The sequence below is a fragment of the Thunnus maccoyii genome, chromosome 18, assembly GCF_910596095.1.
Source record: "Thunnus maccoyii chromosome 18, fThuMac1.1, whole genome shotgun sequence".
NCBI classification, from domain to species: Eukaryota; Metazoa; Chordata; class Actinopteri; order Scombriformes; family Scombridae; genus Thunnus; species Thunnus maccoyii.
The window spans coordinates 21,358,602-21,385,039 of NC_056550.1; the positions used below are offsets into that span (position 1 = coordinate 21,358,602).

A 26,438-nucleotide genomic window follows, 5' to 3' on the forward strand; every position below is an offset into this window, starting at 1 on the left:
TCCTTTATTGTTATTTTAATGTAAGAAAGACACTTTAGGCACTGAATGCAGATATATGTTCAGCAATGGATTTCTTTAGGAATACCAGTTCTGCTGCTTTTTGCACAGCAGCATCATAGCTTAAATCAGTTTTTGCTGCTGTAGGGTCTCTATAGAGACACTTTTTTGTTTTAATTGAGCAAGATGTGAGGAACAGTAGCTGCTACTATGTTGAAGCTTATTGCAGGTTTACAGCAAATGAGACGGATTGGAAAACCAACAGATGCCTCACAGACAAATAAATACCTGTGTTCATAGGAAGACATACTGTAGAGGATGAAAATGTGTTGAAATGCTAAAAACAGAAAACATGCTGTTTTTTTAGCATTTCAAAAACAGCATTATTGTTGACATTATTTCATTATTAGCATGAAATAGTGTCACCAAATCTATCTACGCTGGCACAAACAGCCAGTGTTTGCACAAGGGAGGAAAAACATAAACAGTTTAGCTCAGTTGTTTGTGCTGTCATTATTCATGATCCTTGTAACGATGTGTGTGTGTGGGGGGGTGTGTGTGTATTACTCATGTTCTGGGGACATAAATCTGTTTACACTTTCACATTGAGGGGACTCGCTTCCCTTTTGGAGATGAAAAGTGTGTGTGTGTGACATGTATTCATGTGTTTTGTTCAGATAAATTTAGGTCATGGATGCTCTGTTATGTCTGGGGAAAGAGCTAACATCTGTGTAAGATTATTGTAAGGAACATCTGATTTAAAAAAATGATTATGATGACATACCAGGGGAAAAAAAGATTTCTCAGTGATTGATTCTTATGTCTCATTCATAATTGGTTGTACGTTGGATTAAAATATGATGGCTTAGAGAAGAAAATAAGACTGTACGATCAAACACAAATACTTACCTTTCTCCCTGTATTGCTATTGTATAAGTGCTCTATTTTGCACAAATTGACATTTTAAAAGATCATATCATATATTGATCTTGTATAAACCAACACTAAAGGGTAGTATGTGATCTCTAAGTCTCTCCATTGCTTGTAGAGGCACAGGAGCAATATAATGCAAAGTCAGAGTTTGGATTTGTGGAGCTGTTATCCCGTATTGATCCTGTGAGCTCATCTGTGTCCGCGGCAGCGTCTGCCTAACAAGGCTCTCAAATGAGCTCTGCACGACATCTCCAGCCATCCTGGCACTCCCACAACAAAACAACTACTCTTTTTTTTTTGTTTAAAGAATACTTCCTCTTTGTATTTTAGATGATATGTGGTTTGCTGGTGCTATATGTTAATGAAACAAAGATAAAGATTCCTCTTTTTGTAATAAGGAACTTGTCCATCATGTATCTGAGTGCAAATGTGTGCACGTGTTTGTTTAGTGTGTGGTTTCAGTCTCTACAATGAAGCTTACTACTGTTTGGTCAAAGGGGGGGTCTATGATGAGGTAAAAGTGTAACTATTCATAAAGATGTCTCAGTCATAATATCAGTGTAACTGCATATTTCAGGCTTGTGTAATGTTTACTTACATGGGTTTAATCTCCACCTTTACATTTAAAGAAGCCTCCGGGATTCCAATCTGCCCAGGATCTTTGACTATTAGATCCCATCTGTTGCTGTGTTCATTGTCGCCTGCTACCACCCCTTTGAGGCATTTGGCCATGTGAGTCAATCACATGCGCTGTTAAATATACGCTGAGAGAGGGGGGTGGACAAGACATTGTGTGCATATTGTGTAAATACATTGTGCAGCATCACCATGGTTAACAGTATGTTCCATTATCATCAAACCTCATTTAACACATTTTGCATTCTCACACGATCTGCTATCCATGCCCTTTGTCTTGCAGACAGCAAGGCATGAGGCAGCATTTCTACAGAATGATGTATTAGAAATAGATCACACAGCGCTGGAGGGTTTCTATTGTTCTCCTCAATATTTACATTTGTTGGGATGCAAACTAAAATGCCAATGAAATGACCTCTTATAAATGCAAATGGCAACGCTAGCAAGAGAGTTTACCTATTTAGATAAATACTACTACAGAAATGGCCTCAAGGCATATGTGACTGTAAGGAGAAAATGAAAATGCTTCATTTGCAATACAGTTTATCTTTATTTCACTGAATAGTTTTTTCTTTAAATGTAATTTCCCATCTCCTGGCTGCAGATGGTTGAATTGTGCTTGTCCTATTCTATTCTTCTGCTTGTTGGATATTATATTATCTGCATTCACAGATTGGGTGATGATAAAGTACAGTAATCAAGACTGAATAAATTATTTTGCTCATAGTAACAGGCAATGATCTGCTCTGTACACATTGCTTCTACTGGCCTTACTGGTGATTTAAGCCAGCCAGAATCCACACCATTTGTTTTATGCTGATTATTGGTGACACATGCATTTGGGAGGGACGCGATAAAAAGACCCAAAGGCTTTTCATGAAACCTAATATGGAATTAGATTTTGTGTGAAGAGGCCAGCAGGAGCATTGTCATGACACATTACTTGACCTCAAGCTGCTGTGCATAGATTTCACATGAATACACATTGATTTAGGAAATCATCTCATGCAGGGAAAGCAGGGGAATGAGGGTAAGGGGGTGGCTGTGGCACTCTGTGTTACTTCAGTGTCCATGCTCAGCTTATCCAGATTATCCCTGTGCCACTACCGTAATCACTCAGATGCTACCATGCATACAGCACCATAAGGTTGATGCCTTTGTTTTCCTTGTTTAATGTGGTAGAGATGAGAGCTCTGTCTCATTTTCCTGTCCACCCGTCATGAGTAAATCCACCACACCCAGCTCCAACCACATTACGACATTTGCATTTGGAGTGATCAGTTCTTTGAGGACACTGTTTCCCATGCTCTGTGTCTCACAATAATTATTATCTAAACTGAACCTATGAAAAGGACACTACAGCTATGACTTAGTTAAAACACATTGGTACATTGAATTATGTAGGCTATAAGTTCATCTTGTAGGGAATACATCTGTTTTAGTTATTCTGGTGGTCAACCAACTTGAATTAAGAAAAAGGAACAAATATATATAAAATGCTATATAACTTTGAAAAATAAAAACAATATTGGTGCATATCAGACAACATATACACTAATACCAATATATACCGATATATCTGGGATAGGCCAATATCAGCCAATAATATTGGCCAACCAATATATATTGGTTGGGCTCTAATATATATTTACTGTATGAAAGTCATTAATTCATATGTTCTCAACCTTACCAACTGTGTAAACTCTGATGTTGGTGTATGAAATCTGGCCTCATAGTCTTACAGAGAAGCCCAAATTGACCATATCTTGAAGTCCACAAAACACTCGAAATTACTCCTAAAAACTTGTGCTTCTGTTTTCTGATGGGCGCAGTCCCAAATTTACCAGGCATATTGCACTTTCGACTTAGGCAAGATCCCCAAAAAACTGACGGATTGACCAAGGCAATAGCTGGTTCACATCTGCCTACTAATCATGCATTACAAGAATGACTTCAATCTGACTTTCATCATGGCAGCATGTCTGTTGAATATGCAAAAGTTTCTACCATCAAGAATGAATTGCTCTGCTGTTTCAGGAACAACCGCAGGGAGCTATGAGTGTTCTGCTGTGTGGCAACTGTGGTGACAATTGTCTCTGGCCATGATGTTGTTGGTTGACACAGACATTTTCAATCATGGGGATGTGGAGGCAGATTCTTTGATGGCCTTTAGTAGCCTAATGGGTCGGATTAGTTTCCTCCTTAACCTGTTGATGTAAGCTAGGCCACCGTAGTTCAGTTTAGTGTGTCATTGTCATTTAGTAACAATAGGTGTTTTCAGACCAAACAGTTCTGGGGACGTACTGAGAAGAACTGCCCTCTGGGAAGCTCCCCTGAGAACTACATACTTTCAAGGGCTTTTTTCTGTTTGCATTTGCACCGCCATTAAGAACGCTAAAAGTAACGTAGCCTCCACACAGCTCTCATCTCTGACATCACATGTAAACATGGAGGTGGCTGGAATGGCAGCAGCTAGCAGTGCTAGCAGTGCTAACAGTGATAACAGGGGTTACCAGTGGAACATGAATAACCTATTAGCTGCTGAAGTGGAGTGTGGGGGCCTGCTCATGAAGTGGAGGCCAAGGAAGAGCAGGCCTCGGGCACTGCCTTCCTCTTATTCGCCTGACCTGGGAAGGAAAGGGGAACTTCCCCTCCAACCCAGATGGGGAGCCTCTCATGGCTAGTAGTGCTAATACCTGAACCAACCTTTGTGTGAGAGTGTGTAGTGCTGGGAAAAAACTCTCTCGGAGGCCATGTAACAGTTATTTATTAACTTTATTGAGGTAATGTTAAAAAGGTTGCTGGTGCAGTCTCCAACTGTGGTCAAGTGAACCACTTTTGCAAAACCGTGGTCAAGTCAGCCGCCTTTTAAATTCAGTTCAGCTTCTACTACGATAAAGGCAAAACCGAATGAGCACCTGAAGGCTACTGTAATTACTGCAGTAGCAGTGCAACTAAATTTAAAAGGCGGCTGGCTTGACCACTGTTTTGCAAACAGCAGCTCACTTGACTGCATTTGTCCCTGGCCGGAAGCAGCAGCACAAACAGGCCCAGCACCCCTGCCTGGGAACGGCTGAGCAGGCGCGGGATGGCTCACGCTGGCGATGGACCTGTCACCGGGCCTCTCCCTGGGGCAGCTCTGCTGCTGCTGCTGGTGAGGAGGGTGCAGGGGACTGAGGTGAGAGCCCAGCTGCTCTGACACCTTCCGTGTCATCTACAGCTGGTCAACCATTTGTCTGTGTTTTGTCGTTCTAAAAACTACAATCATACCCAGTTCCTGCGGTGCGGACATGATAACAACTGTTCTTAGAACTATGAAAAAGTCTGAAAACGCCTATTGGTTTTCCTACTCTTGTTGCACAAGTGTCACGGCTTTAAGCCTTAAGTCCTCATACACAACCATGCCAAACCTCAAGCACTGTTTGTGATGGTTTGTAAACGTTAGTGTCCACATTTTGCTCTTCCACTGGTTAGGCGAAGTGCTCTATCCCAGCTCAATCATTGGCTACCCTGAGGCTTTGCTTCCAATGGCTGAGTAGAGGCTTTAACTAAAGATAAAGACAACTTAACGCATGCTTTGTGTGTCCAGAACGAAACAGTTCTCTGAAACGTTAACTCAGTAAAGTTCATTGAAGTAACCACGTTGCTGTCCAGATGCCTTCTAAGAAGTGAATGAAAATTCAATCGTGTAGTAGTAACAAGCTGCCTTGAGTGTGATGTTTTGATCACAGAGGAAGTGACTGCTTGAGGGATGTTTCTTGGAAACAGTCAGTAAACTAAGATAGAAACTTAGTCCAATGAAAGTATTGGATTCAAGTTCATCAGACCTTGTTTTTCTCACTTTGAATCAACTGTCAATCATTCTGGTCATAATATGTCTTGTAGCTGGTTGTCTGTGTCAAGGTTTATACCAAAATATTGGGATTTTATGAAATACCTGTGAAGAAAATTTTATTTGTGGGACACCAGATACATAGGTGGTCTCATTTTAGCTCTTAAAGTAACAGAACTTACTACAATACTCAGACAGACCAATGAAATATATCACAATAAACTGTTACAATAAAAAAAGATTATTTTATTCTGTCAAAAATGATTGAACTTTGTTGCTGTTACCAAATTAAGTGAGAAATTGTTGCAATTTACCGACCTGCTCTACCTGTTATGCTTTTAAGCATTGGTTGTACCTAAGCACTCACCTCTGGGCCCTGTTAATGCTTGAAATCAGTCCTGCCTGTCGCTGTGGGCAAAGACCTCTTCGGCGTAAAGGTGGGGTTGACCTTTACTGAAAGCAGTCAGCTTGCCATGCAGGGTGGGGAGACATGGTAAGCGGAGCAACAGCTTGGGGGGGGGGGGGATGGGTCTCGAGCTCTGGTGACTGGGTTAGATACTGTGTGTGAGAAACTGCAGCTATCTGACCTCTGACACATGACAAGCTGGGAAGATCAAAGGGCAGAGCTCTCATAAGCTGCCTGCATTGGTGTTTACAGGGGAGCCGATGGAGGAAAGGGGAGAGGATGAAAGGGGAACGAAAAGAGAAGAATACCAAAGTTAAAGCAGAGAGTTAAACTTAGACAAGCAACAAAGAAAGACTAAATATAAAGCAAAAAGAGCGGAACTAAAATCAGATTGTGACTTAAGTGCTCTGTCATTCAGATGCTCTATGTCACTGATGTTGTTAGACCAGTTTGAAGATGTTGAAACTACAAATAACCCATATTTGCCCTACCACCCACCCTCCCCCTGCCACACACATAACCACATTCACAGACTGTTCATACATGCGTACACGTCCTCTTCTTGATTCTTACAGCATGATGTGCTTCTCTGTGTTAGTGCAGAGACACGCAAAGATTGAGTCTGCATGACTAGAAAATGAAATGGATGAGCCCTGGAGGTAATTGTTAGAGTCAGGACATTCGAACACAAATGAATTAGGTGAAGCTTTGAATAGAATCTCTCAGGTTAACTTTGTTAACGTTAGGCTAACTAATGCAATCACATGTAAATGCCAAGTGATTGTCTCTAGTAAACTAATTTAGCAGCACATCCTTTTACAGCTGATGAAAAACATTGATTCAACTGCCTGAATCCAATCATTATCCTTATGGATGTGAGCTCACGCAGTGTATGTTCGTCTCCTCCCATCTCCTCACACAGCAGGATGGCAAAGTCCACACCAGCTACGGGTATGCAGCAGGATCCTCTTACCATACATCTGCAGGGCAATGGTTATAAGTTACTCACAGCAGTCTGGTTTTGCTCTCCGACACTTAGGTTTTCAATAGAGCAGAAAGCATAGAAATAGCCTGCAGGATAAACTATGTGAATGAGATTAGAAAAGAGCTACCTTGTAGCAGGCAATCAGCTGACCTCCTGATAAACAATGTTTTGGTGAAAATATTTTTTTTTTGTTGGCTGGCAGATCAATATAGAGTTTAATGTCCTCACAGACAGCACTGACAGAGTACATAGTTTACATTTGCAGTTGCACGTTTGAGCGGTGTTACAGTTTTTTATTAGCTCCCCCACAGGGCAGGGAAAGTCTTGCTCTGAAATCTGCCCTTGGCTCTTTCTTTAGCTTCTGTCTCTACTGGCCAGCTCCTTTGAAGCTTGTTGAGCTAAGCTTAAGGGAGGTCTGTAGCCATGGCTGCTCGGGCTAAGTTACCACTGAAAACCCTCCAAGAAGAGCCGCTGCTCTGACAGGACAAGTTGCAAATCGGGATGCTGTAAAAAGATAAACATTAAAAAGGTGCCATATCCTAATGACTACGCAAAAGTATCCAAGTGAAAATAATAACAACTGAAACAAAATAGTACAGCAACAGTGATCTAATAGAACCTCCAAATTCCAACCTTGATGTGATGGAAATTAATAGAAAGTCATATTATGTCTCTATTGAATTAAGCTTACAAGATCAAGTCAAGTCAAATTTTACTTATATAGCCCAATATCACAAATCACAAGTTTGCCTCAAGGGGCTTCACAGTTGGTACGACATAAACAAGGCACTAACAAATCAACTAAACAACCAGGGAAAAGCTAAAACTGACTTAAATGTATTTATGCTATGTGTTTCTATTCTAATTTATGTTTGAATGTGGTGTTAATGGTCACTCTTGTTCAACAACACAAGCACAAAAAAATAATGGAAGTACTTAAAACTGTGGAAAAAAGTGAAAATATATGAAGCAACAGCATAGAAAACTTGGAGATTAAAATTAAAAAAAATACAATTTTACTTTTCTTATTATTTGGATAATCTCATGCCCTTATATAATATTCTGTTAATACAAAACATACGTGTCCTAATTACTAGCTGCCAACATATTGCACCATCGGCATTAGTACATTGTGAGAATTTTATACTTAACACAATTTACAAGTGTGGAATAAACAGGATAAAGGAGAGGTAGAGGAGTGATCATGTGAACACAACCTACCAGGTAAACAGGTGAGGGCAAGAACCAAAGAAAGAAAGAAAGACACAAAGGAGTGATGCTTAGAGAGAGGAAGAGGAAGTATAGTGTCTGTAAGGGGTAGATAATATAGGGAGTTAGAAAGATTGTGATATCATGATGACAAAATAGGGACGGATGTTTTATGTTAATATAAACATTAGGCAACAATTAATCACAGAAAAAAGATGTCATTGTGTGGTAGGGTGATGTTTCCATGGGACACTTTAAAAATATGAATATCTAACTACATTAGCATTAGTGAATCACTGTTACTGAGTCACTGTTCACACACCCCATCAGTCACCCGTGTGATAAAGGGTGCAACATTTTGAGCAGCTGTGGTAGCAAATAGTTGGTATTTGGCACAATGCATTTGCTTAAATCCCTCAGAAGCATCTTGTTTTGAAACAGAGATTTCTGACTGCAGGCATAGCTTTTTCCTGTTTTGAGAATTATTGTTTGCCATGATGTCCCCTCCCCTGCCTTCAAATCAAAAACGTGCATCTAATGTGCATGCATGCTGTATGTAATCATCTATTGTGGAAATCCCCTGTCCCACCCATGAAGGCATGACTGCCTGCTTACTTTCAAGCCTGGTCCAGCGATGATAAAACAGCATTTTTCATTTTCTGAGATTTACCTTAAAGTTTCATTTCCCCTCTGTGTCATCCCATCAGACAGTAGCTTCTAAAAATCCAGTCTCAGCATTCTGTGAGCCCGGGGGGGGGGGTTTACAGGAGGGCCTCCTCATGTGCCCTACTACACGAATATGTAAACAACACCCTCATCTGGGCCCTCATCACAACTCATCAATGACTGTCCCTGCAATCCCCCCGAACACACACACTTCTTACGGGTCCTGTATGGGGCATCCCCAGCCCCCTGGTCCCTGTTAGACGTGGAGGGCCCCTATGGTGTTTGTTCACTTGTCAGATGGCATTTAACACACTGTTTGGGAAGATAACAAAGCTGGTGCTACAGGAAGAGGGTGAACTGTCAGGGAGGTCCGGTGGGTAGGACTTTGTAATCTGTCATTTAATCCTTAAAATATCATAGTCTTTTGTTATCATTACCTGTCATTATAAAACAGCGTTTCCAACGACTACTTATTCAAGTAGTATAGAATTCTGCAATGTTTTATGTGTCCTATCAGTATTTTAAAGGATAAACAGAACAATTTTTTTCTACCATGAAATTAATGGAATATGTGTTATCATCAGATTATATTAATCCTCTTGCTTACATTGTTGGACAAGACTCTGTAAACAACGTATGAGCTGGCAGATAGATGAACAACAGACCGGGTGTGAGTTGGTCATGGCAGCGTGTAACAGAGGTGCTTCACTTGAAGGCCAGATTCTGCTCATGACCCCAGTGTTTTTCAGTGATTAAGTGATTTACCAGAATGAGCAAGTTCTAACCAGTGTGGATAAAGGTTAACTGATAAAAAGCAATACGATGTTGATGTGTAAAACAATGACGCAATGCAGAGATGTTCGTACACAAAATTAGTCATGTCTTAAGTCTCTATGTTGGTTTAGACTTATTACCAATACAGCTGTTTTTTAGATTTTCTTTCTGCCTATTTATATTATCCTATTTTTAAGTTAATAAGGGATTAATAAGGGGTAATGTGACTTATTTGAAGTTAAAAACACATTTGACAACTGTTTAAATACAATTTTTCAGATTTGTGTTTGGAAAAAGTTTTAAAAAAAGACTTTTAACTCTATACTAAATAAAACAACTTAGTACAATGGACATTTGATCTTTGGAGTGGATCGTTTCATTTCCTATACATTTCACATATTGTACATTGTAAACAATACAGACTATAACATACAACTATTATATTAGTCAAATAAAAATGTTTTAGGCAAACCTCTCAGAGCCCTATTGTATGAATGTTAGGAAACTTTATATAGATGGCCTTTAAGGTTTTCCCTGCAAACTTTTGAAGCAAAGTCATTACAATTTATCAGTATGAATATGAGAATATTGGATGTTTTAAGAGAAAGGAACAGAAGTTCTCTTTTTCAGTATTTACTTTGCTACTTTGGTTGCTGAGAGCTGAACTGAACTGATGTAAGAGTCTGTGTGTTTGTCTGTGTCAGGTACTAATTTGGCTTGGTCTTCTCTTGAAGGGGCCCCGCTTGTCCAGGCCTAGAAAAATGACTGGTGGCAGGGGGCCCTGTGGCAGGTCTTGACTTTGAACAATAGCTTCAATGCTGATGCTTCTCTCTGCTCCACTAGCTTAGGAAAATAATTTCAATCTAATTAGAGGTACATAATTGTGACCTGGCATAAATGATATTGTTAAGAATTTTGTTGAAAGAGTTTTGTCTCCCTGTGTTGATTGTGTATAGATTCAACAATTAATACACCAAAAAAAACATCATCATTCTCAAAGATAATTATGAGTTTAGATTTGCAGACTTTTTTTTAGTTATGCTAGAGAGACAGGATAACTTGACAGTCCATTGGTGTGTCAGTCCACTGCTGTCATCCAGACTGAAATATATCTCAACAACTATTAGATGGATTGCTATGCCCCTATAATTATACAAGCCTGGTGGGCTGCCAGGCCAACAAGAACCCCCGCTAGGCAAAAAAATATTTTTAATGCCAAAAATAATGACAAAAATCCATTCATTCGGAAATCGAAAGCGCTTGGGAGCCTCTGTGCAGCACTGTTGCGAAATATGACTCAACCTTTGTGTCGTTGCCTATGAAACTCTTGATTGTGTAGCTCCTTTTAAGGAATAAGGCAGTGCGTAATATGTGTGTAGTGGGTGAGTGAGTGGTTGAGTGAGAGTGAGTGGTGGAAAAGTGACAGTGAATGTGAGCGGAGCAGAGGAAAAGGTTAGCAGTAAGTTGTCAGCTTGGCAGTAAATGTACAGTACAGACTACATTGTGTCAGTTAATAAATGCTGCAGCTTGTCAAGACCAAGAAAAGTCACGTCTGTTGTTTCCCCAAGTGCAGGAAAAGTAAAGGGGGTTAGCTCCAAAGTTAACAATGGGTTAGCCTAACCTGAAGATGCTTAACAGAAATAGGGAACGGTGAAATATGTGGCCACAGAGTCTCCTGACTTCTGCTCAGAAATAGAGAACAGTGAAATGTGTGGCTGCTGAGTCAGGCCAAAGCAGTCAACCTAGGGGAAACACTGCTATGAAACTTTGTGCAGGAATTCATGGTTCTTAGAGGATGAATCCCCTCAATTTTCCTCTAGTGCCATCAGCGGGATGACATATTTGATTTGTAGTGGAATATCTCAACAACTATTGAATGGATTGCAGTTGCATTTTGCACAGATATCCATGATGCCCAGAGGATGAATCCTAATTTCTTTTGTGATCAAAAATAATCACATTCCCATCAGCCTCAGCTGTACTTTGTGGTTATTTCTAATAAGCAAATGTTATAATGCTCGTACACTAAACTAAGATAATGAACATGATTATACTCCAGCATGTTATTATTGCTGTTGAGTATGTTAGGAAGCCATTAGCATTTTGCCAACTTTGGATTTACTGTACAGCCTCACAGAGCCCCTAGCATGGCTGTTGACTCTTTATTTAGCTATGGATAGCCATGATTATCCATTACACTAAGAGTGAATGACACTGACTTACTGATATTTAATATTGAGCATTATGTCAGCAAATTTATAGATAGTCTAACCTTTGTTTTCACGTGCTTTTGAGACAACAGAAACACCCAGTCATGCTGTACGCATGTGGAAATGACACAGCAGTTGGTGTTTAAAACATGATGTTGCCAAAGGTCTGTGCTGGGAGATTAGAGTTCCCACTGCATGTGTTTGGTTAAGGAGAGAAGGGGGATGGGGCATTATGACAATTACCCCAAATGCCCTCCGCTAACACATGGACCAGTGAACTTATTCCTTTGGATCTGTTGCATGTTCTTTGTTTACAATTCATGCTGGATTTAGGTTAAGCTTCTTGTTGGGTGATTATTTTAGAAAAGGTTTTTCTTTCTCACCAATGAGCCTAAAGCCTTTTGCTCCCTGCATGTTGTCATCCCAGAATTTGTTATTCAGATGGAAGAGCTTCTGGTGGATATAGTCGTAATGTCACAGAGCAAACCCAAGCACAGAACACAGACACGGGAGATAAGGGTGAGGTTAAGGTTTATTTGTAAAGGAACGCTGGTGATGGCTGGGGGTTGGGGAGCGATTGTGAATGGCGTGGGCAGGCAAGAGTGGCGCGAGGATTAGCAGGCGAGCAGGTAGGTAGATGAGGAGTGATCCTGAGCACAAGGGAAAAGACAAAGGACAAATCACTTAAACTAGAGGAGCCTGAGGCATGTCTCTACCACAGTAGCTGAAACAACAATCTGGTTAGGAGTCATGGTTGATATACTGGAGAGGAGATGGGCTAATGGATGACAGGTGTGTAGGCTGAGGGAGGTGATGAGGTGATTGAAAGCAGGTGTGCAGGTAAAGCAGGGATCCAGGAGCCATGAGAGTGAGAGGTGGAGTGCCACACAAATACCACAGGAGACACAGGGGAAAAGGAAAACACACAGAAAGACAGGGGAAAGCACTGAGACACGGCCATGACAGTTATTTGCACTGGTTTTTATTATAACAATGAATAACAAAAGATGTTTGTCACTTATTAAGTGAAGGCTGGAGGTAACAATTGAAGAACATGAATTTGAAGCAAACAATAAGATTAAGACTGAGCCCAACAGCAGGAAGCCAGATGAATTGCTGGATTGCTATGAAATTTTGTACAGACATTAATGGTTGCCAGGGGATGAATATTATTGACTTGGGTGTAACCCCTGACTTTTCCTCTAGCACCACCATGAGGTTGACATTTGTGGTTTAGAGTGAAATATCTTGACAATTCTTTGATGGATTTACATGAAATTTACAACAGGTATTCAAAGTCCCTAGAGGATGCATTCTAACAACTTTGGTGACCCTCTGACTTTTCCTGTAGCGCCAACAGTAAGTCACATTTTTCACTCATGCTCTGATATATCTCAACAAATACGGTACTTGATGGATTGCCTTAAAAATTGGTACAGACATTCATGTATTCTAATGACTTTGGTGATCCTTTGACTTTTACTCCAGCGCCACCATGAGGTTTACTTTTTAGTTTATTATTGAAATATCTTGACAACTATTCGATGGATTGCTGTGAAATTTGGTACACAGATTTATGGTTCCTGGAGGATGAATTGTAATTGTGGTTATCTACTGACTTTTCATCTAGCGCCACTATCAGGTCAAAGTTTCTATGTTTCCATGCTTTGGTTTATGACTACATGTCCACAAACTGTACTTTTTGTTTAGTCCTAATTACTTAGTGTTTGCATGCTAACATGCTAAACCAAGATGGTGAACACGGCAAACATTATACTGCTATTTATACTGCTATACTGCTAAACACCCACATGCTAACATTATCGTTATGAGCATGTTGGCATGCCGATGTGAGCATGTTACACATGTACAGCCTCACAACACTACTAACATGGCTGTAGACTCTCAGTCTTGTTTAAATGAATTGATCATGAGAACTTTGGCAGAACAGCTCGTTTCTTGTTTGTCCAGGTCCAAAATTAGAAAGGAGGAGCAATAACAGCCAAGTGAATGATGTATTCATCAGTTCAGGTATCAGATGTTTTCATGTTGATGTTTGAAGAGGCACACTGTTAATTATCCATGACCAAATACCTCTTAAACCTTGCCAGACCACGCTGAGCAAAGTAACATTGGTGGGCTGGCTTCACAGTGCTGTTGCATGTGTGTTGACAAGTATTGTCTTTATTGAGAGAAGAGGATTGTGATACTTTATGAGAATGTCTGTTAGAAACATCCATTACATTGTGAAACTGAGTGAGCTTGTAAGTTGAAGTCAAAAAAAAGTTGGCTCTACAATACTAATAATAATAATGATAATAATATTAATACTTATTTGACTTAACATAACAATTTAGAGTATGCCTTTTCATAAAAAGTGCTTTAGATAATATGGTGGTGCATCCACTGCTGTCATAAACCGCACCCATTGCTCTTACAGCACTGAATGGGATAATTTAAGACTATAACTAATTAGCATTTAAGCACTACAAATCTGAAAATGCACCATGAACTAGCCTAGTGGTGGTTGTTATGTGGTTGGACATGAGTGGATGTAAAGGGTAACTGTTCAGGCTTAAAAAGGTCTGTTTTTGTGAGTGGACTAACATTATCCTGCACTGAAGTCTCATTGAAGCAGACTGCTGGACAGTGACAACTGGCTAGCTGGTTGTTCCTGCTGTTTGTCTCTGCTCAATGGTTTTCTGGCTGCAGGGTTCCACTCCTAAAGTGGCTCAACTCCAACAAGCTGGCATTCCTGCTGTCGCGGACTTGAGCTTCAGGCCATGTCCACATTTAACACTCCCTCCGGGCCTCACGTTACATAATGTCACCCACTGCTTCTCCGTAGTTGACACCAACACGCATGGATGCACACATTTGCGTAGACATACGTGCATAAACACACACAGGCACTTATGCTGTTGTCTTCTGTGCATGCACAAATTCTGAAATATGACATGGGCCAGATTCGACATCTAAAAAAGAAAAGCAAAGGTCAGTGAGTTGTCACTGTCATGAACAGGGCAGAGACACGTAAGACAAATACTGAAGTAGCTGCTTTCATACAATACCAACTTAACTGGACTACTGCAGGTGTTTGGTGGATCAGAAATCATCTAAACCTTTATGATATGCTTTATAGAATGATTAGCAGTAATACTAAGTCCATGTCATTTCAGGTTATGCATAGGTAAAACATGAAATAAAAAACATTTAGGGGCTTCATGCAAGGAGGTCCTGATATACTGCATTAAGATGTCTTGACTGTCTTTTGTGTTAACTGTGACATGCAGTACAGTGGAGAAAGGGAAGCGAAAAACAGATCCCAGCTGCTGACTTGTGTCATCTGTTTGCGTGATATCTTCATGTCTTCCTTTATGGTAAACAGGTGCGCACAAACACACACAGTGATTGGTTACTAGTTCACCTCTGTGTGCTTAGTTTTAAATCTGTGCCTCTGCAGATGTCTATCTGCTGCATGCTGTATATACAGTGTGCAAAAAAATTATGCTAGGTAACAAACTTCATACAGTACCACTCAAAAGTTTGGACACACTTTCTCATTCAAGTGGATGGGAAGATGTGTCCAAACTTTTGAGTGTTACTATATTTCAAGGTGAACTGTTGCATTTTGGTCAAAAAGCTCATTTATCAGAAAGTCTATGCATTCAATGTAGCTAGCTATTCTTTCTGAAATTCAGACATTTCATATTTTTTGCAGTTTATTTTGCCTCAGTGAAACAGTTCTATTTTACACCTACAGCATGAAGGCTGTGCTGCACAAGAACAAACTAGAGCATGGTTCTCAAAGTGGGGTCCAGAGACCCCCATGGGTCCTTAAGGGAGCTCCAGGGGGTCCTCAGCAAAAAGGAGAATAATTCCATCCATAAGTAACACAATGACAGAATGTGTGACTATTTTGGTTATGGGTTTCACATACTTTCTGTAATAAAACATCTAAAAGCAAAAATCTTATCAGATGGGAGACCCTGTGACAAAATTTTATGAAATGGGGGTCTGTGGTCTAATCTGTGTCAGTTTAAGGTCTTTGATGTGAAGAAATTTGAGAACCACTGAGCTAGAAACTCAGTCTCATACTTGAAAGTATTTAAAACTGCACTGTTTCCTTTTCACATAGAGGCTGCAGCCCTTCTCACCTCAAATACCCTGACTTGCTCTTAGGCGTCTGTCCAGATGGTTGGAGAGTGTGAGCTGGGGGAACAAAGCAGATCATTGGTTGGTCAAGCTCTGGTTTGAAGGGCTTTAGGGCGGAGGGTTCAGAGGCTAGCAGGCCAGCTGAGCACAATGAGGTCACACTGCCAGGGACTCAGCGAGTACACAGAGTACAGCAACAGATCTGTAAGAGGCATTCATTCTCTCCCTGTGAAGCACTGAATGACACCATATGCTGTATATGTTGTGCATTTGTGAGTTTCATTCCAAAATGAGACATCTGACATTTGAGATAGCACAACTCACTAAGGAATACTTACTATACTTACTACTGACTACTATTACTATTGAATAGTAATAGTGTTCTGTTTTATTCAAAACTACTCTAACAAAAACACTGGGTTGCGTAAGTGTACTAAGCAATTCTAAATTATGAAATATTTCCTGGACAATAATCAGTTGTTTAAACATGGATGCAGGTGTTTATAACCACACATTTGTTTTTATAAATAAACAAGGAGATTTTGAATTTCACCATGGTCACTGTAGACTTGAAAAATCCCCTTATTATCTTAAAGTTATGATCACAAAAGAATGAAATACAGCCTCTCTTTACCAGGCCAACTCCTTTAAATAGTCTGCTGCTCTCTCAAGGTTGCAAAAGGCCACCATTGCCACATGTCATCGCAAGTGAAGTAAGGTTTCTCTGTTACCAAAACAAGGCTCAGCAAGACAGTAGCAGTCAAAAGTTTAGACACACCTTTCCATTCACTTGACTGAGAAAGTATGTCCAAACTTTTGACTGAGGTACTGTATACCTCCGCATAAAGTTGGATGCTAAAATGTTTGACTTGCTTGAGTCATTTCCAGCCACGTACCGGTTAGTTTGTCAGTGTAACGAAGGCCGATGACACACATCGTTATTTTCCAGGCTGGATAGCGGAGTCCGGCAGGGGGCTGTCACTAGCAGTACATTATGACTCCCTGATTGATCCCACTTCATACTGACTGCTGCTCCATCAGTCAACCTGCGGGCTGCTATGCTCACTCACAGCTCCAGCCAGTGACACAGAAATAACAGATTGCTAAGTCTGGTGTTTCATCAAGGAAGCAGGGAAGGTACAAGTAGAAGAGCAGAGCACAGAGGCAGTAGTGGGACCACTATGAATGCGACAGCTGGTAATCTGGTGATCCGGTTACTTCCAGAGATATACAGATCAAGTGCTTGGATGCACTAAATTGTTGTTGTACTTAATGTTACTGGAAAACCTTGCAGCCAAGTGTACAAAAACACAAAAATATACAAATAACATAGCACCAAATACATTAATCATAGCACAAAACACAGTAATGATAGATCAAGTGCATCACATAACAATATTTAAATAGACTCCATTAACATTGACCTCTTGGCAATATTTAAATGCCAGGGTTCAGAAAGTTAATGGGCCAGGAAATGAGAGTTCCTCAGCCTGAGTCTGTGGTCTCCTGTCAGAGAGAGGAACATTCCTCTTAAAGTAGAGGGCAGTATCACACTGCTATGGGACTTCACACTTCAAAAGATAATCCAGGAATAATAAAACATAACACAGTTCCATGATTTTATGTTTCCAGTAATAATGATAATTTATTTGGCAATACTCAAGTATCTTGGGTCATCCGTTAGCATGAAAGCAAATACATTTTCAAAACCTGGGAGGAAAATCAGGAATATAATATGTAAATAATTAGTTCACAGTGCAGTTGCTTATTCCTTTTTTTGTCCTTATTTCTCATTGCAGTCAACAAGAATATTCTCTCACAGTTCAATGATTTTGTTTTTTTGTTTTTTTTCATTTTTGGCTCATCTGGTCTACCTCCTCTGAGAGTTTGTGTAATCCTCACCATGAAAGTCCAACATCCCTAGGGAGTCTACTGTAAGCTTGTGAATGATAACTTTATTTTCTCTCTGGAATAGCATTTCTGAGATGACCTTTACCGCACTTTTACAGTCAGTGGGAATCTGCTTACGTGTGTGCGCATGTGTTTACTGTTGCCAGTGTCATTATCAACACTGCGGCTATAATGCTGGTTATATCTTCATGTGTAATTTTTTTGTCCTCCCCATCTGTCTCCCTGTTCTGTTGGTCAGAGTGATGTGACTTCAGAGATGTTTATGGTAGTTTCTGATAACTTGCTGATTTGCACTGTTGCCTGGTCAGTCAAAAGTAGGCCGGAAATTTCAGTTTTGTATCACTACAGGTAAACAACTAACAACATCTGATGTAAAAAAACAAACAAAAACAAAAACTCTGCATGTTTGCACAAGGTGCTACATCCAACATGAAAGTTTTAAAATTAACTTATTGGTTTACACTAGTCTGCTACTACAGCTTTATTATTATGAGGATATTAAAATGCATATTTGCTTTTTAGATTAGCATTCTGCCACCATGGAAGTAAGCTAACATTAGCTTGCATAGGTGAGCTAACAGTTAGCCAGGTTGCCATCAACATCAACATTGCTATCTTTCTGGCTAAAGCTCAAACAAACATTGTTTGAATTTGAGCCAGAAAGATAGCAATGCTCATCAGTTTTGGCTAGTAGCAACCTGGCTAACTGTTAGCTCACCTTTGCAAGCTAATATTAGCTTATTTTTATGATGGCAAAGTGCTAATCTAAATAGAAAATGTGCATTTTAAAATCCTCATAATAATAAAGCTGTGGTAACAGTCTCTTTGAAGTCTTTCATGTTGGTTTCACTTTGTAATTTGCGCCTCTTTGCACAGCCATTTTTCCCTCCTTTTTTTTTTTTTTTTTTAAATTTTGCAGCCATCGGCAGCAGGGCTGTTTGTGATGACATCACAAACATTAATTGGCTGAGATAGTTGTTGTCCCAGGGCTATCATACAAAATGTTGGTCTCAGGACAACAACCACTTGGCAAAATCGGGATGTGCTGTTGGGACTGTTGTTCAGTTGATGTCTGCAACACTGGTGACAATATCTACACGATGCCCCCTTATGGGCCATTGATCACCTATGTGAAAGCGGCTATATAATGCCTGTCAGGGACTATCTTGTCCTTTTATTTGTAGTGGCCCATCATTGCAGCCTGCAGACAAAGAGTTTCCTCAGACCCCCACTGTAGCACTGTGGGTAACTGGCTTCCTGTGGGCATATATAGGCTAGTCTTGCCTCTTTACGCAATTACATTTGGTCTGCCAGCCTGAAGTGTGTCTATGTGTGTTTATGTGTCTAACAGCACAATATAAGAGGCAACATTTCAACTCTCTTGTACAGAAGTGCTTGTATTTGATGATAATGACAGGAAGAGTGGTCACTCTGCTACAGTATCTGTTTAATCAAATTGACTGAAGTATGTCGTTCAGGCTGATCCATGAATCCATTAGTGATTAGTTGTCAGTTGTTGTTGAGTTCTTCATTTTTCAAATGTGACATTTTCAAATCGTCAACAAAGCATTAACAGTTGTTGATGTGTTAACGATGTGTTCAACCCACTCAATGCAATTTTGAATTTGTGTTTATTCTAGTTGCTGTTGCAATTAGGACTGCTATGTTACTTATTTTTAGACACAGGAGAGTGGCTCATATCAGGTTTACAATGTCCCCTTGTTCTGCACCACATTTAAAATTCTGCAGCAGAACGTTACAAAGAGCCACATTTTGTGCTACGCCATGAAACACTTACTGCATTTGCCCCCCTCACCCCTCTGGCACTGTACCCTGAATTTTTTACACATCTCTCTGTTTGGTATTCAGACATAATTAACAATATGACAATACAGTCTTACAAATTATACTGTGGTTGCAGGCAGAGGTTCTTTTGTTTAAACATGTCTTTTTATGTGATTAATTTTCATTTATCTGTGTTACTGGCAGTTATTTTCAAATTTAATGTGTGTGTGTGTATGTGGGTGTGTGTATGTGTAAGCTCACAATTTTTCCAACTTGCCTCGAGCATTAGGTGTCTGTCTTTACTGAAAAAATATTCTCTCTTACTCTCAGGTCATCTCACCTGCATAAATCTTTGATGGTCAATGGACTTCAGCAGTTATCCTTCAATGATTGTGTGTACTAATTTACTTTTGCTGCACCCTAATGCTTCCTCTTAATCTTATTTCTCTTAAGTTCTTCTTCAGTTAGAGAAAATTATATCAAGCAGAACCCAGAGTATTTTCACACTTTGAAAAATATAGGCCTACTCCTCACTGTACAGATACAAAAAAAGAAGCTATTCAGCATTCATGTGAATCACCACCGTGTAATAGGTCTTATAGGGTGGAGTCTTCCTTTAAACAATCACTCAGTCTTGATCTTAAACTGTGTCACATGTTCGTCATGGAAATTCTTTTAGGAGCGGAGAGAATCAAAAGCACCATAACTCCATTAACTTACTGTAACTAATATGACCACATACACATAAACTGACACACAAAAACACACAATTTATCCTTAACTGCATCTGACTGGTGCACATTTTGACTGGTTATAGGTGGTTGCAACACAGTATTGGTTCATTTTGGCCAGTAAATTGGCTCATCTTGCTAATGTGAGAATGTGATGGTGACAGCCATATTCAGCTCTAGTTCTTCTTTAGCCTGTTGCATGGAGAAATAACCACAGGAGATGATACTTTGACTGATAGGAAAGGCCTGCAGGGCAGAGATGTTCAGCTCACAATGCGATTTACCCATCAAATGTGCTCCTTTTTTGTGTGTTAATTTAGTCTTGTGAGCCGTACTTAATTTAAGGGTCTCCGCATTCAAATGTGAGACAAAAGACAAGCCATGTGTCACCACCTGCACACTCAAACACACACATAACTGCATTACTGAGCTAATGAGTGATCTTCCTCATGTTGACAGCGTGATGGGATGTGGGCTGGAGCATAGCAGCAGGACCTCAGGGCAGGTTGGACAGCACAAAGACCCTCTTGTAGTGTTTTGTCCCCCCCCTTCAAGCTCCTTGCACATTCGCTTGTCATGTGCTCTTCTGTGACAATAAGTCTCCCATGTCTTCTTCTACTTTCATGCTTTGATTTTGTGTATTCGTTGTGAATTCACTGCCACATTTCTTTGACCCTCTGTCAATGATTGTTGTCAGTTTCACTTGTGCATGTTACATTTTCAGCTTCTCTCCCACACAAGCATGCAAACGTCAACGTCCACAGGTTATGCTGACGTGTACAGTAGTTCAATGTTTGATCAGACTGACACAATCAGACTGATTTAAGCGAAATTGGTCCAGTTCCTGATTTCAAATTGAAAGTTCACTTAAATGTGGAATTTAAATAGTAACATATTTCAGTCTGGACATGCTTCACGATGATAATTGTGTTTGTGCTGCCTGTCTGCTGGAAAAGTTGATGAGTTGACAAGATGTACTTTGGCCAGCCTGTTGTGTTTGTATGAGGTTGAGCAGTCGGCCAGATCTGTGCTGGTGATGTAATGAGGATGTTTTTTGGCCTGGCTTGAATAATGTGTTTCACTCTGACTGCTGCTTTGCGCTCTGGTGTATTTCAAGGCTTGCTCCATGTTCCTGCTCTACCCTTTGACCCCTAAACAGTCCTACTATTTAAACTATTCACAAGCGTTGTCCTTTTCTTACTGCTCTGAAGATTTGTGGATTTTATACCTTGACTAGCCCAAGGTGTCTTGTAGCTCTTTTTAAAACTATCCCTGAATGGACCACAGTTGGTGTGAAAATATATGTGACCACATACACTGGACATAACACCAGATGAAAGTTATGAGCTAAATTTTACACTCGGCAGTTTTAACTCTGAGATGTTATTTATATATGCTGGCACTGGGTAGGTGTGATAATGCATAGACTCTGTCATGGAGCAGCTGAACTGAGGGGGGCAGGTAGGAGGGCAGACAGTGGAGCCAGTTGTTTATTTTAGGTATCTTTTATATACCTCGGTAAATAACGGTATGTGATAATAATGCATTTTTCCTTGCTGCTGTCTAGCTCTCGTCAGAGGCCAGCATACAGTATGTTCCTTTTGTTCAGTCTTTTCTTTTTTTTTTGCACACCCTCCATTAACATTGTAGACCAATCAAAATGCATTCAAACTTCAGGCTCCAAGTGTCAGCATAATAATTAATTCACTAAGCACGCCTAATTTATCTTAATATTTATTCTTTGGCCCAAACAGATGATGCATCTGTAACTTTTTGTGGCTTTGTTTGGAAAAAAAATAAAAACAAAACAAACTAGATCAACTTTTAAATCAATTTCTACATCTAATCAAATGCTGTTCTTTTCAAGTTGTGCCTGCACAGTAATGACAAGACAAATCAAAGGCTGAAGGAGTCAGTGAGTCAACTCAGACCAGCAACAATACAACTTCTTTGTGTCATAATTTTTAAAAGACTAAACAAGTGGTTTGCACGTTTTGCACAGCTCTATACAGCTTCTATACTTTGCAAATTTTACTGGCAATTTTCCAAAGTATACCGCTAAAGCTATGATAGACCCAAAGATGACTGAAACCTTCTGTACAACAGCAACACAACCCACACAAAGGCAACTAATTTCCGACAAATTACATATTTCTTTCCATCGGGACTGTCAGAAAGAAGCACATACTGAACAATATAGAAAATACAATGTATAACACAGTGAGTGAAATGTAAGATTAGAGTCCTGTTATTACTGTACCAATACAGAAATTGTTATCCATCAAAAAACAAGTTTGCCATCCTCATTTAGTCTATAATTCGTATGGAAAAGACAAAGAAACATAGTCAAAATGAAAAAAAATTAGGTGAAAAGATGAATGCAGAGATGTGGGCAGTAAGTAAATTCTGCATAGAAAGCTTGAGGTGAGTGAACTTTTGCTGATGAAACCTGGATGAACTGGATTATGAAATAATACTCTGTAAAAACGTGGCATGCTGTTCTATTTTCTCATCTAATTGTCGTTTTTGGAGAGGGTTTTTTAAAATAATTTCTCCCTCTTTTACCTCTGATGTAATTGGTCCCGACTGCAACTCTAAAACTGAAATATGTCTAACAATCTTTGTAGGAACGACAGGCATCAGAAGATAAACAATCAGAATTGTGAAACACCCCAAACTGTATGATTTTATCTCCCGACTGTCAGCGGCACCTGGCTCAGACTACGACACAATGTCTAACTTGGTCCGATTTGTTGGAGTGTCTAAATCAAGGCTAATGCTATAAATAACTGATAATTCCCTAAACAGTTGTTTGCTCAGGTGGATGTTTTCCTACACTGCCTTCCAGGCTGCCATGAGTTTGACTTCATGTCAGTACAGTATAAAAATCAACTTGCACAGACTTCAGATCTATGTTTGTTTTATGAAATTAAGCTGAAAGCATCGATTGGTTTAAAAAGTGTTCCAAGTGGTGGGAAGTTTCATCATCTGAGAGCAGCATGATAAGCTGCACTAAAAATTAAACCAAAAAAAAAAGAAGTAAACATGGGCACTGGGAACAGGATAATGTGAATTAGATAATTGCATTTAACAGGCAGTTGACTCAAGTCTTGGGTGCCAGAACTTCCCCTAGGCACCTTTAACGCATCTATCCAGATAACAGTCTGAGCTGTCAACTGCAGCACTGCGTAACACTGACAGAGGAATTAAAGACAACAAAAGCTTAACTGAAGTAGATTCCCCAAATCAAAACACAGTATTAAAACCTGGTATTACTACTGAACCAAACTGATGGATAGGTCTTTTGATATAATCTATTAAATATACAGTACCAGTCAAAAGTTTGGACACATCTTCCCATTCCCTTGAATGAAAAAGTGTGTCTAAACTTTTGATTGGTACTGTATGTTTACATCAGTAATGTAATAAACATAAGATTAAAATGAGCTTATATTTTCAATTATTATCAGTTTAGACATGTTCTGAAGTGCCTATTTCTAATGTATAAATAATAGTCTTCAAATTCCGGGAATATTGTATATTTGTAATTTATAAGGTCAAATAAATACTGATATAAACAGAAACCATTGCCGCCTTGGAAGTATGAGATAAAATGCATCCATCATTCCAAAAGGCTACGCTGTGCTTTGGAAAATGGTCGGCATAATGTTAACTAGGCATGATTTTTAATGAAACATGCAAAGAAAACCCACCAGTGTGTTCCCTTAAAAGCACTATGAAACTAGCTGCAGCATCGTATGGCATGTTGTTTGTGTGAGCCCTTTCGATTCTGGCATTTAGACGGCTTCTGTGTAAAGGAGAGCGGTAAGATTGCTTTGAATGGTGGGTGGCAATTCAGTTTCCTAACAGGAAGTGCTTACGTTGATAAATGGCAGTTTTTCCTCGGAGGAAAGAGTGGGTGATGTGACTTCATGTTAAATTTTCTCTTAGTTCATGTCAATGCCAGCATATTCTGAGGGCTTTGGGAATTGAAAAAAAAAAAAACTCTCAGCTGAGCTTTAAACACACTCGTCACATGTCACTACTGCGCTGTGATAGTGGCAAGCTAATTGAGGATAACAAAGAGGATGATCAGGGCCAGTACAACAGGGATTATAGTATTGTGCTGCTTGGACGGCTAAAGTTGCAATATAGCCTAATACACACTGGCTCATAAGTGAAGATGATGGGAACATGTCACTCAGCAGAAGAGGATGTCTGCTACATAGATTGTTTGGTCTCTCCTCTTACAAGCACACAAACCAAGAACCTCCCCCTGTTTTGAAGCTCATAGTGTACTGCATGCTCTCTCCTTTTGGCAGAACAATCCAGTGAAGACTTGGCTTAAAAATTAAATTTCTTTTTGCTGACTTCTCCTAGAGAGGTTTTCTGTCTTTGACAGTGAGAGCGGATTGGCGTGTATGAAATATCTGCAAGCTTTCTTCTCCATCTTCTGTGTTCCACCTGCTGCAGGAATCAATGAGTACGACCAGATGCTGTGATTTGGATTGATACATAACATATGCACCGTTTTCACACACTGTAAATCTGTGTCTCAGTCTACACAAACGTGCGGCATAGAATCACACTTTACAAGCTACTGTAGCTTGCCTTTTGAGGCAGAAAGTGTTGAATAATGATTTAGAGCCTGCTTTGCTGTTTTAAAACTGCTCTCAACAATTGTGAAATAGGAATTTTTCTGAGCTTTTCAAGGACAGCAACAACAGCTAGTTAACCGCTCGAGATGGAAGTGGGGCTGCTTATTGTGGTTCCACATCCTAACAGAGAGAGAGAGAGAGAGATTTTTCTCAGAAGTGACTCTCATCACGTCACCCCCCCAACCTGCGCGAAAAATGTGACATGTTATAAAGATGCTGAGGTTGTATGTTGGTTTCTTGATTGATATTACAGGAAACTGTATTCCGTAAAGCAAATGAGGGTATTGAATTTCTAACAAATTTGTGTTAATTATTTTAAGCTTTTTATTGATACTGTGCCTGTACACGTATAATAACACATTTACTTTCACCCTCTCTGGTCTGGTATAGAGAACCCAGTGCAGCTGGGTTAAGACAGGGTTTTGATTTGTTTGTTTTTAGCAATTGCGTAAGGCTAGCTGGAACTCATTCTCCTGTTTTCTCATCTAGCCATCCTCGGCTCATAAATTTGCCACGTTTCTGCACAGTGGGTGAAAAAGAAAACCAGTATAGTTGTTCCTTGCATCTTTGCCAATGTTGTGTGAAGGAACTGAGGGAGAAGACTGATTTAGCTATAACTTTAAACTGTGAGTTGTTTGGTATCTGAAAGAGTAGAACCAAAACACTGGAAGCCAACGTGGAATCATTTATTTAACTGGCAATTCATGAGTTGGGTGTCTGGTGTTACCATGGTGTTGAATTGGTTTAGCTGCATTTATTGTCTCTGTGTGTGTCTGAGAGAGAGAAAGAGAGAGAGAAAAAAAAATTCTGTTGGCAGTGTAGTTTGCAGTAAATTCAAAATGAATAACAAAAAGTATGAGTGAGTGTGAAAACACTCTTTGGAGATAGAGCCAGGGTCTTTCTCCTTCTCCCTCTTTTGGAAAAGAATGGCAATAAAGATAAAAGAGCATGACAACTGATGATCTTTGAAGGGTGAGCCAAAGTAGAAGTCAAGTGTTTCAATTTCAAATGTATGCGTGTGTGTGTACATAAGCTCATAAATACAGGGAGTGGACAAAATACCGGGAACACCTTACAATGACCGTTGCAATCCAAATATAACACCATGAACTAAGGTCTCAAAAAGAACGGAACATTCTAAACTTGGCTTCACAAGAGAAGATCATCGGAATATGTCACTCAGCAGAGGAGGATGTCTGCTACTTAGATTGTTTGGTCTCTCCTCTTACAAGCACACAAACCAAGAACCTCTCCCTGTTTTGAAGCTCATAGTGTACTGAATGCTCTCTCCTTTTGGCAGAGCGATCCAGTGAGGGCTTGGCTTAAAAATGAAATTTCTTTTTGCTAAGGTCACAAAAATAACGCTCTAAACTTCGCAAATACTGTGTTTATTACAGGGTTTGTTGTATTTAATAGCACTGTAGTGTACTGTTATTTTGCCTCGTCTTTTGGGACATTGTGAAGATGTGTGTGAGTCGTCCAGCTGAGATAATAACCTCCTATGTAGAGTCAGAAGGCTTTCCCTCTGAAGTAGCATCACTCTGTTTCCA

The 26,438-nt window shown here is 39.8% G+C and overlaps 1 protein-coding gene across 3 annotated transcripts in view; it reads left to right on the forward strand.

The window, feature by feature from the left end:
* stat5a (signal transducer and activator of transcription 5a) overlaps positions 1-26,438 on the forward strand; it is a 57,323-nt gene that overhangs the window by 8,918 nt on the left and 21,967 nt on the right. Inside the window, exon 1 of one of the 3 annotated variants that reach the window (XM_042391752.1) lies at positions 12,987-13,007. The exons of the other annotated variants lie outside the window; for them this stretch is intronic. The gene's annotated coding sequence lies outside the window, so the exon portion shown is untranslated. Of the gene's footprint in view, positions 1-12,986; positions 13,008-26,438 lie in introns of those variants that run through there. 3 annotated transcript variants of the gene reach the window in all.